Source organism: Pseudophryne corroboree, chromosome 1 (genome assembly GCF_028390025.1).
Source record: "Pseudophryne corroboree isolate aPseCor3 chromosome 1, aPseCor3.hap2, whole genome shotgun sequence".
Lineage (NCBI taxonomy): Eukaryota > Metazoa > Chordata > Amphibia > Anura > Myobatrachidae > Pseudophryne > Pseudophryne corroboree.
The window spans coordinates 949,489,507-949,505,062 of record NC_086444.1 but is presented as its reverse complement, the minus strand read 5'-3'; the positions used below and the strand labels follow the sequence as shown (position 1 = coordinate 949,505,062).

Sequence of the window (15,556 nt, the reverse complement as noted above, 5' to 3'; positions counted from 1 at the left end):
CAATAAATACAAAAAGACAATACTACTCTGACCTAAATGAAATACAATACAATACTATAATACTATGGGAGATATAAGAGAAAAGAGGAGAGAGAGAGAGAGAGAGAGAGAGAGAGAGATGGAGAGAAATTGGCTCACAGAAAGACAATGATTACGGAGAGAAACTTACGCACAAAGGGTATGATCGCCTGCGCCTCGATATCCAGCTCCCGGCTATCAGCAGATAACCGTTGATGAGAGAGTGAGAGCTGGATGTGGTCGGCCTGCCTATTTATGCCCCACACACAATGCAATCTCATAGTCCCTACAATCCCATTGTCCATTGGCCGAAGGAATTCGGCCCTGCATCATAACAAAAGGTCATAGGGTGATTCATACAGGTGGGCTGTGACGATTTCCAACAGCTCAGGTGGGTGGGAAACTGGGTTTCCCGCCGCATACCTGAGTATGAGTAAATAATAGAAATGGACATAAACTTCTTATGTCCATAACTATTCGCACGAGCGATTAATACGCTCCAAACCAACACCGGAATATTGCTAATTAAATACTCTTCCGATGGGTACCAAACACTGCTGTATGATTCCTGTTAGACCCTTCGTACGATATAAAGAGGGATTTCTCAGCTCTGGGACATTGTATTTTAACCAAACTTTCAGAATCTATCAAAGGGACCATGATCTATAAACTACATTAATTGTGAAAATATGTAACGAATGAGTCGCACGCTACGACCACATAAACTCTACCGTAAATACGCATACCGCGCCTGCGAGTGCACGCTATTGCGGGTATGCGCCTCCACGGGAGAGCGTACGCACGCGCAGCGCGGACCAGTGTGCGGTGCAAATATGGCAACGTGCATTGAGACATTTTTCTGACTTTGACAGTCCACCCTTTGGCAGTCAATAATAACTGCCACAAAACATTTAAGGAGAAAAATGTAAGTCAGGGGTTAATTGATTTCCATGGTTGGGTAGGGGAGAAGAGTGGAGTAGGTGTGAAGAGGGTATGACCTAGTGAGAAAGTAGAAGCATGTGTGTATGAGTCCATGTTTGGAGGGTCATGTATCATCGTGCCGTACGTGTGGTAAATCAAGCTTCGAGGTATTGCGAAGTATACATTTGAATTCCTTCTTATCCTGTGGTACAGGTCTGTGGATGGGCTGTCAAACTCTACCGAGCTCATTTCGGCTGTGGTTGTAACAAAATGGGGATGCACATTTTAGTTGATGATACATGAATGGGGGAGGTATGTGGTTGCTGCTATCTGTGCCTGTATTCCCTATCGTCTATGTGTGTCGTTACCTGGGGGTTGTAGAGATGAAGATAAAGAACACTTATGAAAAATGCAATGATATTCTATGTCAGGGAAATGTACATCTGTTGTTGAAGTTGTGTTCGGTATCTGTTGAGAGTCGTCTTCTTTGCGCTGTATTGCTCCTTGGGCATGAGCAAATAGCTTTGTCTGAGCCATCAGATTTACAAAAAAATGTTGGGCTAGCGTGAGTTTAAAAATACTAGGGAAACTGGGGATCCATGGCAAAGTTCATCAAGTGTCCATATTTAAAGTTGTCAAATCTTCTTCTTTGGTGCTTGTCTGTTGTCTGTATAGCGTCTCGTCAACTTCCTCGTCCAAGGGGGTCTTTGTATCTTGGAGAAAAGCAGAAAAACAGGTGAAAGAAACGGACCGTATAATCGCATTTTCATCACATTCTGGTTTCTATCATTGGGTCATAAATCAAATCCAGGTTAATTACGGTTTCCTCACTCCTCAAGCTCATCACTTTTGTACTTTGTTTGCACCTCATTAAAGCCTGCCCGCATCTAAATATCAATCCAATCGATATAACGACACCCAGGATACATAGTAGAAACTTTCCAACATCCATTATGACTCCTTGAGCCCAGTCTCCTAAACCGGAGAACCAATTTCGCGGGTTCAACCATGACACCCAACCAGTCAGCTCATTACCTACAGCAGCAAGGGTGAGATTGTGTTTTCGACGAAATTCCCACTTTAATTGCAGAATATCGTCCATCTTTTGGTCTATGACCTCTACCGGATCCTCGGTGCTATTTGTGATATACGTGCAACACTTTATGCCGTACTGTGTTGCCAATGTAACACAATATCCGCCTGTTACTGCTGTAAGATAATTAAGAACCATCCTATGCTGAACTAGTTCTGTTTTGTAAGCTTGAAGTTCTCTTCCAGTGTATCTAAACGTGTCATCATACATTTCAGTGATATTATCTAACAAATTGGCGAGTGCGGAAATGTATCTATAATTCATCACACCTCGAGCGGTGCGAGTGAAATCTAACGCTACCAGAACCTGAATCCCGGTGGATTCATGGATAAGATCAGAGGCCGGATGCTCTAACCTTTCTGACAGTTGTCTTTTAACTCGGTGCTCGTAATGAGTGTGAGTATAAGGAGCTTGGGCACCACGGTGTATGTCCTTCATTTTGTCATGTGTAACAGTCATCACTTCAGGCAATACTTTTCCAATATAACACAATCCTTCAGAGTTTGGGGCAAGCCACTTGTACGCCTTTCTCCCGCATATGAAATATGCATCATCGGGGAGAACATATGGGACGGAGAAGGACATGACCATGTTACAAACCTTCCAGGTGAAATCTCCTGACCCTAATTCTTCCATCTGCCTAATGCACGTATCGGTTTGTACGATATGTGCACAGTATCCTGGTGATACCTCTCCAACTCTAGTAATCCTATTTCCTAAGGTATATCGATACCGGAAAGATTTTCCTCTACTGGCTATGTGGCGTACGAGCTCTGTATCTGTAGGCATTCTATCTGCTCTGTGTGAAAAGGTCATGGTAAGGTTGCTCCATGACACTTCCCAATTTCCCGGTTTTCTGGGATTGGAGATGTTAAAACATAAGAGGGACCTATCCACATGGTATTGGTGGAGCTTCAAACTAGGAGGGCTGGAGATGTTAAACCTCCGGTCCACCGGTCTCCCACCACTTAGCTCAAGTACCTCCCCTAACGTTAAAGGAAATGGTACTAGCCCTGATTTACTGTGACCCTGAGGTACTTGAGAGCATACCCAACAATCTGTTTGGTTTAACACGTTACCCACTAGAGAGTGATAGTCACTCAATGGATGCCGGTCCATATGGATATTAAAACTAGATTGGCATTTCTTTATGCATCCATCTTCAACCAGATTATCACAGAGCCTACAGATACAATTTTCTTCAGCTAACAATCCATCACAATTTCTTCTATCGGATCGTTTTCTGATACTCGCCTTTGCTTGTTGGTTTGGTTGATCTTGGAAAACTACGCCTCCATCATCATAATCGGAACCCATTCCAGAACCTCTCTCGACCTCTATGGTACTCTCGCCGGAACAGACTGCTCTGGTCAACATCATGGTTAACATCAAAATCCGGATCACAGTCTCTTGGTGCAAGTCCATCTTTGAGGAGGAAATAGAGAAGAATGAGAAGGGGGAAAAAGAAATTTTAAGGGAGAGGGGCTGGGAAGTGGAGAAAAACAATAAAAGGGAGAGGGGAGTCGACAGCTGCTTTCGATCTTCAAGGCTCAGGTGCCGCCTCAGTCCTCCTGGAACAGACACTCCAGTGATACAACCTCTACCGTCTGTTCCTTGTCACGGGACTTCTCGGGATCAGCAACCTTTTTGCAGTGGGATGAATGGACCCAAGTCTCTCTCTCAGCAACCTTCAATGCTGTGGTGCTGGTCAATAAGACCTGGTATGGTCCTTCCCATCTATCAATAAGACAACCTGAGCGTAGAAAATTTCGTATCATTACATAATCCCCAGGTTCAATGTCATGACAATTACTACCTGGTAAATCAGGAATCACCAACTTCAGATTATCATTTTGATTCCTCAACTGCTTACTCATGTTAATCAAGTATTTTACAGTTACTTCATTGTTACATTTCAAATCATCCTGAGGGTTAATCATGACATGCGGTTGTCGACCAAACAGAATTTCAAAAGGAGACAGATTAAGAGGGGACCTGGGAGTGGTTCTGATGCTATACAAAACAATGGGTAAAGCTTCTGGCCATGTCAATCCTGTCTCTGCCATTACTTTACTCAATTTATTTTTAATAGTGCTGTTCACTCTTTCGACCTTCGCACTCGCCTGTGGACGGTACGGAGTGTGCAGCTTGCTATCAATTCCCATCAACTTACACATTCCTTGAAAGACATCACCTGTAAAATGGGTACCCCTATCACTTTCAATGATTCTAGGGATACCATATCTACATACAAATTCCTGCACAATTTTCTTAGCTGTAAACATAGCGGTATTTGTAGCTGCTGGAAAAGCTTCGACCCAATTCGAGAAAACATCTATACAGACAAGTACATATTTCAAATTTCTACATGGGGGTAATTGAATGAAGTCAATTTGTATTACTTGGAAAGGGCCGCCGGCAGGTGGGATATGGGATGGTTCTGTAGGTATTGCTTTTCCAATATTCTTTCTCAGACAGGTAAGGCATGACATTGCTCTTTTACCCGCATGAGAGGAGAATCCTGGGGCGCACCAGTATGCTCTTACCAATTTGCACATCCCCTCCTTGCCTAGATGAGTCAGCCCGTGAGCTGCTTCAGCCAGACATGGAAGGTATGCCCTGGGGGCCACTGGTTTACCATGTCCATCCGTCCAGAGCCCTGAGGACTCCTGGCCATATCCCTTTGCCTTCCAGACTGCTCTTTCCTGTGTGGAACACAAATTCTGCATCTCACACAACTTCTGTGTGTTGATGGTATTAAATACCATCAACTGTGTGGTGTCTGTCCGTGTGGGGGTAGCAGCTGCAAGCTTTGCGGCTTCGTCTGCTCGGCTGTTACCAAGGGATACTGGGTCTTGACTATATGTATGTGCTTTACATTTGATAACAGCCACTCTGTCGGGTTCCTGTATCGCTGTTAGAAGCCTTTTTATGTGAGCTGCATGCGCTATCGGTGTACCAGCCGCCGTCATGAAATTTCTGAGCCGCCATAGCGCTCCGAAATCATGGACTACCCCGAAGGCGTATCTAGAATCGGTGTAGATATTGGCAGACTTACCCTTAGCCAATTCACATGCTCTGGTTAGGGCGACCAGTTCAGCAACCTGGGCTGAGTGAGGTGGGCCTAGCGGTTCCGCTTCTATGGTGTCTTGGTCATCTACGACTGCGTATCCAGTACACAAGTCTCCCGAGTCTGACTGTCTGTGACAACTACCGTCCGTGTAGAACGTGAGTTCTGCATCTTCCAGTGGATTGTCACTGATGTCAGGCCTTGCGGTAAAATTTTGGGTCAAATATTCCATACAATCATGTGCATCTTCCTTTGCATTAAATCCTCCTTCCCCATCACTCTCACCTTCCACCCTTTGTGCCTGACCAGGCACACCTGGGAGAAATGTTGCAGGGTTTAATGCACTGCATCTCCTTATGGTGATGTTTACGGGGGCCATTAATGCCAATTCCCATCTTGTAAACCTTGCTGATGAGACGTGTCTGGTTTGGGCAGAATTCGATAAGGCAGATACCGCATGCGGTGTATGGATTGTGAGATTGTGGCCTAGCACGACATCTTCACTTTTCGTCACTAGCAATGCTATCGCCGCAACGCTACGCAAGCATGTGGGGAGGGATCGCGCTACCGTGTCTAGCTGAGCGCTGTAGTATGCAATTGGCCTGCTGGCATCACCGTGTTTTTGTGTTAGTACACCTGCTGCGCACCCAGCACTTTCTGTTCCGTATAGTTCAAAGGGTTTCCCATAGTCTGGCATACCTAGTGCTGGTGCCTGCGTTAGGCACTGTTTGAGTCTCTCAAATGCTGTTTCAGATTCGTCTGTATGCGAAATCCGATCAGGTTTGTTTGAAGAGACCATTTCCTGCAAAGGTAGCGCCAATATGGAAAACCCTGGGATCCAATTACGGCAATACCCACACATTCCTAAAAACGTCCTGATCTGTTGCTGGGTTTGTGGCAGTGTCATGTCTCTAATGGCTTGGATTCTATCAGCGGTCAGGTGTCTCAGTCCTTGTGTTAGACAGTGTCCCAAATATTTTACCTTAGCTTGGCATAATTGCAACTTGTCTTTGGAAACCTTGTGACCTGTGTCTGAAAGATGAAACAGGAGCTGTTTCGTATCCTTCAGGGATGCCTCCAATGAATCAGAACACAGTAGTAGATCATCCACGTACTGTATCAACACTGATCCACTCTCCGGTTGGAAAGACTGTAAACAATCATGCAAAGCCTGAGAAAATATACTTGGACTATCTATGAAACCTTGGGGTAACCGAGTCCACGTGTATTGGACTCCTCTGTATGTGAATGCAAACAAATATTGGCTGTCAGGGTGCAGAGGTACCGAAAAGAAAGCGGAGCAGAGGTCAATAACAGTGAAAAATTTGGCAGTGGGAGGAATTTGCATTAGGATGACAGCTGGATTAGGCACTACGGGGAACTGACTCTCAACTATTTTGTTAATCCCCCTTAGATCTTGCACTAGCCTGTAACCCCTCCCCCCACTCTTTTTAACAGGGAAGATGGGACTATTTGCTGTGCTGGACGTTCTTACTAGAATGCCCTGTTGTAGCAAGCGCTCTATTACAGGAAAAACTCCTAACTCCACCTCTGGCTTCAGAGGATACTGTGGGATTTTTGGAGCTATCCTACCATCTTTTACTTGTACAACTACTGGAGCTACGTTTGCCATTAATCCAGTGTCCTGTCCATCTTTTGTCCAAAGTGACTCTGGTATCTGAGATGTCATCTCTTCTACTTGGGATGGATTCCTATTTGTCATAATGGAATGTGACATTAATTTTGATGGGGAGTCTAACATGTCTCGTACTTCCTGAGCGTGATTCTCAGGAATGTCCAAGAATACACCTTCAGGAGTACAATAAATGACGCAACCCATTTTACATAGTAAGTCTCTACCCAGGAGATTAGTTGGTGCCGATGCAGCCAGCAAAAAGGAATGCTTGGTATGCAAAGGCCCTATTGTAATCTCGGCTGGTTTGCTAACAGGGTAGTGCTGGACTACTCCTGTTACTCCCATGGCCGGAATTGTCCTACCAGTGGTTCTCATGCCCACTGTCGAATTTATCACTGACTTGGCCGCCCCTGTGTCTACAAGAAAGTTTAAAGTTTTACCAGCCACATTGATTGCAATCTCTGGTTCGCTTCCAAGACTGGCAATCAACTTAACTGGCTGCAGATTACAGGTATGGCCACACCCCTATTGGGTATGCTGACCTCCCTGAATCCCATTGGCAGCAACTACTTGTGGGGGAGTTAGCTGGGAACTACCAGAGGCATGCCAATCTCTGTTCGGGGGATATCTTTTTGTTTCCCCTGTATGTGGCTCAAAACTCCGCCTCTGTGGACCCTGCTCCCAATGTCGTGTGTTGTGTTGTTGTCTAGGGGGTTGAAAAGATCTTTGTACATTCTTTGTTCTACATTCTCGTGCAAAGTGTCCCGGTCTGTTACAAGAAAAACATGTTATTACACTTGCCTTACCCACAGGATTCGGTGGTACATACGCAGGCTGCCTTGTGGTCAGCGCCTGTATACTTACGGACATCAACTTATCACTTTGCGATTCCCTGTGCCTAGTGATGTTTCTGTCGTGATCAATAGCAGCCTCTCTCAATGTGGACACTGACAGACCTCGCCAACATGGCTGCGTGGTCTGTACCCTAGCTTTTAATGTTTCTTTCAAACCATCCATCAGTACAGATACTGCTACTTCTCGATGGTTTGGGTTGGTCTTAATGTCTTCTATACCAGTGTACTTTGCCATTTCTAATAGTGCCCGGTGAAAATATTCTGTTGCCGTTTCGGACTCCTTTTGCTTAATGGAAAATATTTTATTCCATTTAACAACGGCTGGGAAATACTCTTTTAGCTGTAAATTTATCCTTTTTACATTATCCTTGTTGTACACGTCTGTAAGCGGTACATCTTTATCCAATGTACAATCAGCTAAAAACTGAGTTGCATCAACATTGGAAGGTAAACAAGCTCTTAGCAGTATCTGCCAATCCTTGTTGTTGGGTTCTACAGTGTTACCTAAATCCCTGATGTATTTTTGGCTAGCAACTAAATCCTTCCTGGGGTCAGGAAATTCGGACACTATTGTTCTTAATTCCATTCGGGAAAATGGAGTGTACATGGCAATGTTCCTTATGGGAGTGGCTCCAGACACATCTGTTTTTCCATTGGGAACTGCTATTACCCTTACAGGAGCAATTCTAACAGCCTCTTCCTGTGTAGATTCTACAGCTTGTTGTGGTACAATTGTTTCAGTGTAGTGCATGGTGCCGTACTTACCAGTTGACACGACCTCACCTATCCCTCCGCTAGGGGCTTTCACTAATCTCGTGGGTGTTGCTGTGCCTACTGTGGTCTCTGCTATGGTGGCCGCAAGAGAGAGAGCTGAAATTGTTGCCGAATCTTCTTCTTGATCACACTCCTGAGGAAGGTTCAAAACAGGGTACAACTTGCACGGGTTAATACTTGCATGAGTTATTTGGTTAACATCATTAACATTTACAGTGTTACTAAGAGTTTGTGTTTTACAACCCAGTGCGTTTCTCTCCGCAATCAACTTCTCTCCTGCAATGTATGGTGGGGGAGGAGCTGTGGCAATCAACTTCCTGACTGCCCCAGATCCTGCCGCCAGAGCCAAACCTCTCTGTATCTCACCTTCCTGGTGCCATAACTGTAAACAATCATGATGCTGAATTCGTCTCTTTGTTGATTTTACGAGACATATCCTCCTCCTTAAATTTTGTAACACTTCTGGACTGAAGCTACCTATTCTTGGGAATTTGTCCCTGTCTTGTACAGTCATTCTCTCCCATTCATCACATAAAACCTCTGTGTGACTACCGTATTTTTCACACATTACATATCGTGCCGACCCAACTGGTCGGTTCTCTGAATCAACCCGAACCGAGGTTGATCGCCCCCTACCGGAACAAATGGCCCCCATAATCTGCAGGCGTTGCTTATTCCTCCTTGGATCTTTATCTCAAGGTTTTCAGCGAACCCTTACAAACAAACCAAGATGTCCTTGGGCAGGCCGGCGGTGGTGGTTTATCAAGTACCCCACTTACTTCTCGCCCACGTTGGCCTGTGCTGCAATCACTGTAACCAGAGCTGCGGTACCCAACCCAGGGCCCCTGTGAACCTTTATTTACTGGGGCGCGTTCCCCAGCAAGTATCGGTTGTTGGATAGTTCCTGAGTGACCAGCGAACTTCCCTTCCAAAAATAAAAAATTACACAAATCACGTCAGAATGTACAAATAGCGTTTGTGACCACTTTACTCTAATGGTATTAGGTCAGATTACTAACTACTGCACACAATTACGTGTGGTCCAATCGTTCAGTACACGAGCACTACTTGTCATGTACTGAAAGATCAATGGAATCGATGTTTCCGGCCGCGATTCCTTCAGCAAGAGCTTATGGCCTATATGGGTTCTGCACCAACACCCCAGGCGTTGTGCCACTGGACTTTTATAGCGGACCTTTTACCTTACGACCTCCTGGTCTTGTTCCTTATGACCTCCTGGTCTTGTTACCTTATGACCTCCTGGTCTTGTTACCTTATGGTCCGCTATACTCTAATGCTCAAATATTATTTAACCAGGGATGCCTCCCTAGCCACCGTATATGTCACTTACACGTATGTCCCTTGACGAGTACCCGGCTTTCCTTTTGGTTCCACCTTAAAGTTATATAAACTTTTGTATACAAAACACACTCACTCAACACATGTACACTTTGTTTCTATATCTATTTCTGCGCAGAAATTGTCTTTAGGCCAAAAGTGTTACCAATTAGGAGCAGGATCTGTTAAACTAAATTTCAGATTTTTCCAAAAATAGATTTGCGTTATTTACCGCGTCGCGTTATCTACCGCTGTGCGTTACTTATCGCCTTTGCGTTACTTCACTTTGCGCTAATTCAACTTTTCGTGACGAGCTACGTGGGCGTAACCAGACGCTACGTTGCGTAATGTACGCTGCGTGCGTCTGCCTTTGGATTGCGTACGCTAGTCTTTGTTAGTGACACGTGTACGCAATGCAAAGATCCACCGTAACACAATATATACTTTTATCAATGTAAATGATCCCTGATCATCTACCGCAATCCACACTGACTGCCTTATCTCCTAGACAAACCGTGTGTTGTTCTATACTTTAACTATTACCTCTACTATTAAATAACAGCAAATCTCTTTTTAGCACTTTCTATCAACTATAAAAATTGGCAAACAGGAATAGTGATATACGAAAATGAAACAGAAATGCAGATATATGCGTGCGTACGCAAGACAAAAGAAAAATAAACAGTTTTAAAAGACACAAGCGTTTTGTTCTTACTTCCGGTTCCCGGATTCCTTCAGCACTCTTTATCTAAGCGAAGCAGACGCTTATCCCGTCAGCAACTGCGAGACAACCTCCCACCCTTTTGCTGGAGGGATAATGTCTGCTGATCTACCTAGTGCACATATGAGAAGGATAGGACGAGTCCCCAATTGACAATGCTAAATTCCTTGTCGTATAAACAACCCTTTATGAAGCTAAGAACACTGTACGCTGTTTACTTAAGAAGTACCGTAATGGTACGCTATTGGCGTAGCGATCGCTCAGCCGTAGGCGAGACGCTCAAGCGTCACGTTCGCTCACGGCCCAGTGATCACAGGACACGTTATTGGCTATGTCTAGGGGAATGATTCGCTGTAGCGTAGCGTACGCTCGAGACCACGAGGAGGTCACCAGCGATGCAGACGCTCACAACACTATACCTTTATGTTAAAACCTTATACCAATGAAATACACTGAATACCTTAATGTGAGTACAGGGTGTAAGTGCAACCTTGTGTAACCTGACTAACTACAAAGCTGCTTGAGCGTCACCGACGCTCAAGTGAACACTTAACACTATAGAAAATACACAGATACTGGTTTAGGTTCCAAAGCCTATTAACTGTATTATATCTAATATACTTGTAAAAAGGGGATAACAGTACAAATGATACACTACAATATAACAGAGACTTCCTAACCACAGAACTAAACAATAAATACAAAAAGACAATACTACTCTGACCTAAATGAAATACAATACAATACTATAATACTATGGGAGATATAAGAGAAAAGAGGAGAGAGAGAGAGAGAGAGAGAGAGAGAGATGGAGAGAAATTGGCTCACAGAAAGACAATGATTACGGAGAGAAACTTACGCACAAAGGGTATGATCGCCTGCGCCTCGATATCCAGCTCCCGGCTATCAGCAGATAACCGTTGATGAGAGAGTGAGAGCTGGATGTGGTCGGCCTGCCTATTTATGCCCCACACACAATGCAATCTCATAGTCCCTACAATCCCATTGTCCATTGGCCGAAGGAATTCGGCCCTGCATCATAACAAAAGGTCATAGGGTGATTCATACAGGTGGGCTGTGACGATTTCCAACAGCTCAGGTGGGTGGGAAACTGGGTTTCCCGCCGCATACCTGAGTATGAGTAAATAATAGAAATGGACATAAACTTCTTATGTCCATAACTATTCGCACGAGCGATTAATACGCTCCAAACCAACACCGGAATATTGCTAATTAAATACTCTTCCGATGGGTACCAAACACTGCTGTATGATTCCTGTTAGACCCTTCGTACGATATAAAGAGGGATTTCTCAGCTCTGGGACATTGTATTTTAACCAAACTTTCAGAATCTATCAAAGGGACCATGATCTATAAACTACATTAATTGTGAAAATATGTAACGAATGAGTCGCACGCTACGACCACATAAACTCTACCGTAAATACGCATACCGCGCCTGCGAGTGCACGCTATTGCGGGTATGCGCCTCCACGGGAGAGCGTACGCACGCGCAGCGCGGACCAGTGTGCGGTGCAAATATGGCAACGTGCATTGAGACATTTTTCTGACTTTGACAGTATATTTACCAAAAATGTATTCTGGCTCGTCGTCTGTGGGTAAAAGAGAAGAATATTATAAGATACAGTATACAGTAAAAAGTATAGTAATAGTACACTAGTGTCCAGGCCCAGTGTCAGGTGGGTAAAAAAAGGTATGCTTGTGACAGGCATGGTGATTCCAAGGGACCCCACCGAGACCATCAGAAAATTTGTGAGTGACCCGTATGCCGGTGATTATGACTAGAATAAGGTAGCAACTCTTTTTTCTTTTGAATTATGTATACTGTACAGTACTGTATGTGCATATTGTACAGTACACTTAAAATATTTAGCAGTTACTGTAGTGGTAATTTTTGGGATGACAGTATTAGCATACTGTAAGCATCCAACTGAGGCCCCCAAACAGATGCCGCCACTAGGTACAGTACGTGCCTCTCGTGCCTAATGGGAAATTCATCACTGACAGTATCTAGAGAGATGAATGGAGAGACAGTGACAAGGGGTGAGAGAGAGAGAGAGAGAGAAATTGAGTAAGATGGGTGTTTTTTTTAGAACAGGATGTTGTCCATACAGTAGCAACCAATCAAATATTACCTACTGTACTGTATTATCGTCTGTAAGTGTAACTAGATACTGTAAATGTTAATGTGGGATGTGATCGGTTGCTACTGTATGGGCAATATCACCAGTTCAAACAAAAACAATTTTCATCCGATTTCTACGCATTTGCCAGAAAAATCTGATGGCATCAGATCAATGTCAGTAATAATTCTTACCACTAAATGCAGCAGCATCATCATCATCCTCCTCCTCCTCCGTGGCCTGTTCCAGTGTAGGGCCTGTGAAAAAAAACATTAATGTGAAAAAAAAAAGGTTCATTCCAGGAAATACACATACCCTCCAACATGACCCGCCCCACTAGGTACAAAATGCTCTGGTTCTGGACTTCCCTCTTAATTTATTATTGCCATCACCTGTGAAGAAACAGCTTTCTTATCATATAACTAGTTCAACACAGGTGATGGAAATCATAAATTAAGAGGGAAGTCTAGAAACAGAGCAGTGCGGCGGGTCATGTTGGAGGGTCTGCATACAGAAACATAGAATTTGATGACAAATACTGTAAGAACCACTTTGCCCATCTAATCTGCCTCTTTTTTTTAACCTTTTTTTTACATCAAACCTTATAACAATTTTCCCCAAACATCACATGATGCAAAGATAAATAAATAAAAAAAGAGGTGCAAGATGGAATTGTGATTGGGCCCTCCCAACCACCCTTATGTTATATAAACAGGGTCTGCCACACGACTGTGGCTGAAATGACTGGTTGGTTTGGGCCCCCACCAAAAAAAGAAGCAATCAATCTCTCCTTGCTCAAACTGGCTCTACAGAGGCACGATGTACCGGACTGGACTTACTTAATGGGTGCAGTGAGGTGATGGACATAGAGTCCTGGTCCTCCTCCTCCGCCACCGCCTGTGACAGTGTAGGGGCTGTGAAAGCAAAAAATCCATGAAATATACTTTTGTATTCTGTGTTGAATACAGTAAAGCAAAAATTCAGTCAGGAATTGGAGGAGGAGAGTAGATTTCGCACACAGAGACGAGAATGTCGAGGCCAGAATCAGGGGGTAGTGGAGGAGGGTTAGGATACCGTACCTCACCCTGTTGGGATTGCTGCAATCAGGATGCCACTGTCGGTCACCTGACCGCTAGAATCCTGACTGCTGGTCACGCAAACCCAACCCATTGGTTTAACACAATGTACAGTACAGTACAATACTGCAGTTTACTTACCAAGTTGGGGAGAGGGTTTTTCATCCTCATCCTCACTGTCAATAATTACTGAGTTGAAAATAAAAAAATATTATAAACAAAATACAGTAGAGTACAGTTACTACAAAATTGCACAGTAGTACAGTGCTACAGGAGGCAGAGATATATTCATAATACAGTAGGAGCAGAATGACTGTCCAGCGGTAGGGGACATACAGTACTGTATTTAAAAGACCTGCTGTCTGGATCCCGACATTCAGAATGCAGAGTGTGGATTCAGAGTATGATTGGAGGGTTAGGCTAGTGGAGGGTGGGTCGGATGCACAATTTTGGGCACCATAATACAAAATGGATATCGTGGAACTACAAAAGGTTTAGAGGCGGGCGACCAAAGTGATGAAGTGGATTGAGAAGATGGAATACAAGGAAAGGCAGGCTAGGCATGTTTACATTGGAAAAGAGGAGATTAAGAGGGGACATGATTAACCTTTACAAATATACTGTATACAGTAAGGGGACAATACACAGGAACGGTTTTTGATAAGATGGACACAGAGGACACGTGCACAGTAACTCTTGTTGAAGTAGAGGCGATTTCGCACAGAGGCGAAAAGGGGTCTTCACAGTGAGGGAAATACTGTACAGTACATGTTTGGAATTCCCTGCCTGAAAAGTAATAAAAGTGGACTTGGTCAATACTTTTAAGAATGGGCTTGAGAAAATCCTACTGTACTTACTATAATCTGGCTCCTCTTCCTCCCCCGAATCAATGTGAATGAGCTCCTCCTCTGTATCAATTACGAGGCGGTCTGTGTGTAAAAGATGACAAGTATTGTAAAATACAAAAATTACAGTAATACTGTAGGAAACTAGTGTGTCTGTAACAAAAAGTAATTATTACCACTTCCGGAGCTCTCGGATGGTGTCGGCGGTGGTGGTGGTGGTGTTGGTACTGTGGGAAAAAAAATAACAGTACTGTAAGTGAAGCTGTCAATTGGAAACATGTACTGTACAGTATCCAGGACACATGTACAGTAGTGTAACGATGACAGTCACACCAGAATTCTCGTTACACAATACCTGGCAGCGCAGCAGGTGGTGGTGGTGGTGGTGGTGTTGTTGGTACTGTGGGAAAAAAAATAACAGTACTGTAAGTGAAGCTGTCAATTGGAAACATGTACTGTACAGTATCCAGGACACATGTACAGTAGTGTAACGATGACAGTCACACCAGAATTCTCGTTACACAATACCTGGCAGCGCAGCAGGTGGTGGTGGTGGTGGTGGTGTTGTTGGTACTGTGGGAAAAAAAAATAACAGTACTGTAAGTGAAGCTGTCAATTTGAAACATGTACTGTACAGTATCCAGGACACATGTACAGTAGTGTAACAACGATGACAGTAGCACCAGAATTCTCGTTACACAATACCTGGCAGCGCAGCAGGTGGTGGTGGTGGTGGTGGTGTTTGTGGTACTGTGGGAAAAAAAATAACAGTACTGTAAGTGAAGCTGTCAATTTGAAACATGTACTGTACAGTATCCAGGACACATGTACAGTAGTGTAACAACGATGACAGTAGCACCAGAATTCTCGTTACACAATACCTGGCAGCGCAGCAGGTGGTGGTGGTGGTGGTGGTGGTGGTGGTGGTACTGTGGGAAAAAAAATAACAGTACTGTAAGTGAAGCTGTCAATTTGAAACATGTACTGTACAGTATCCAGGACACATGTACAGTAGTGTAACAACGATGACAGTAGCACCAGAATTCTCGTTACACAATACCTGGCA

General features: G+C 44.1%; 1 protein-coding gene and 1 long non-coding RNA gene across 2 annotated transcripts in view; one reads left to right on the top strand and one right to left on the bottom strand.

Moving 5' to 3' along the window:
* The window catches only part of LOC134974150 (annexin A10-like), a 239,325-nt gene that overhangs the window by 123,270 nt on the left and 100,499 nt on the right, over positions 1–15,556 (top strand). The window lies entirely within an intron of this gene.
* On the bottom strand, positions 12,653–13,834 carry LOC134974039 (uncharacterized). Its single transcript, XR_010190277.1, has 3 exons — positions 13,787–13,834; positions 13,409–13,483; positions 12,653–12,826 (listed from the first exon to the last, which is right to left on the bottom strand). It is a non-coding gene; the product is annotated as an uncharacterized LOC134974039 (long non-coding RNA).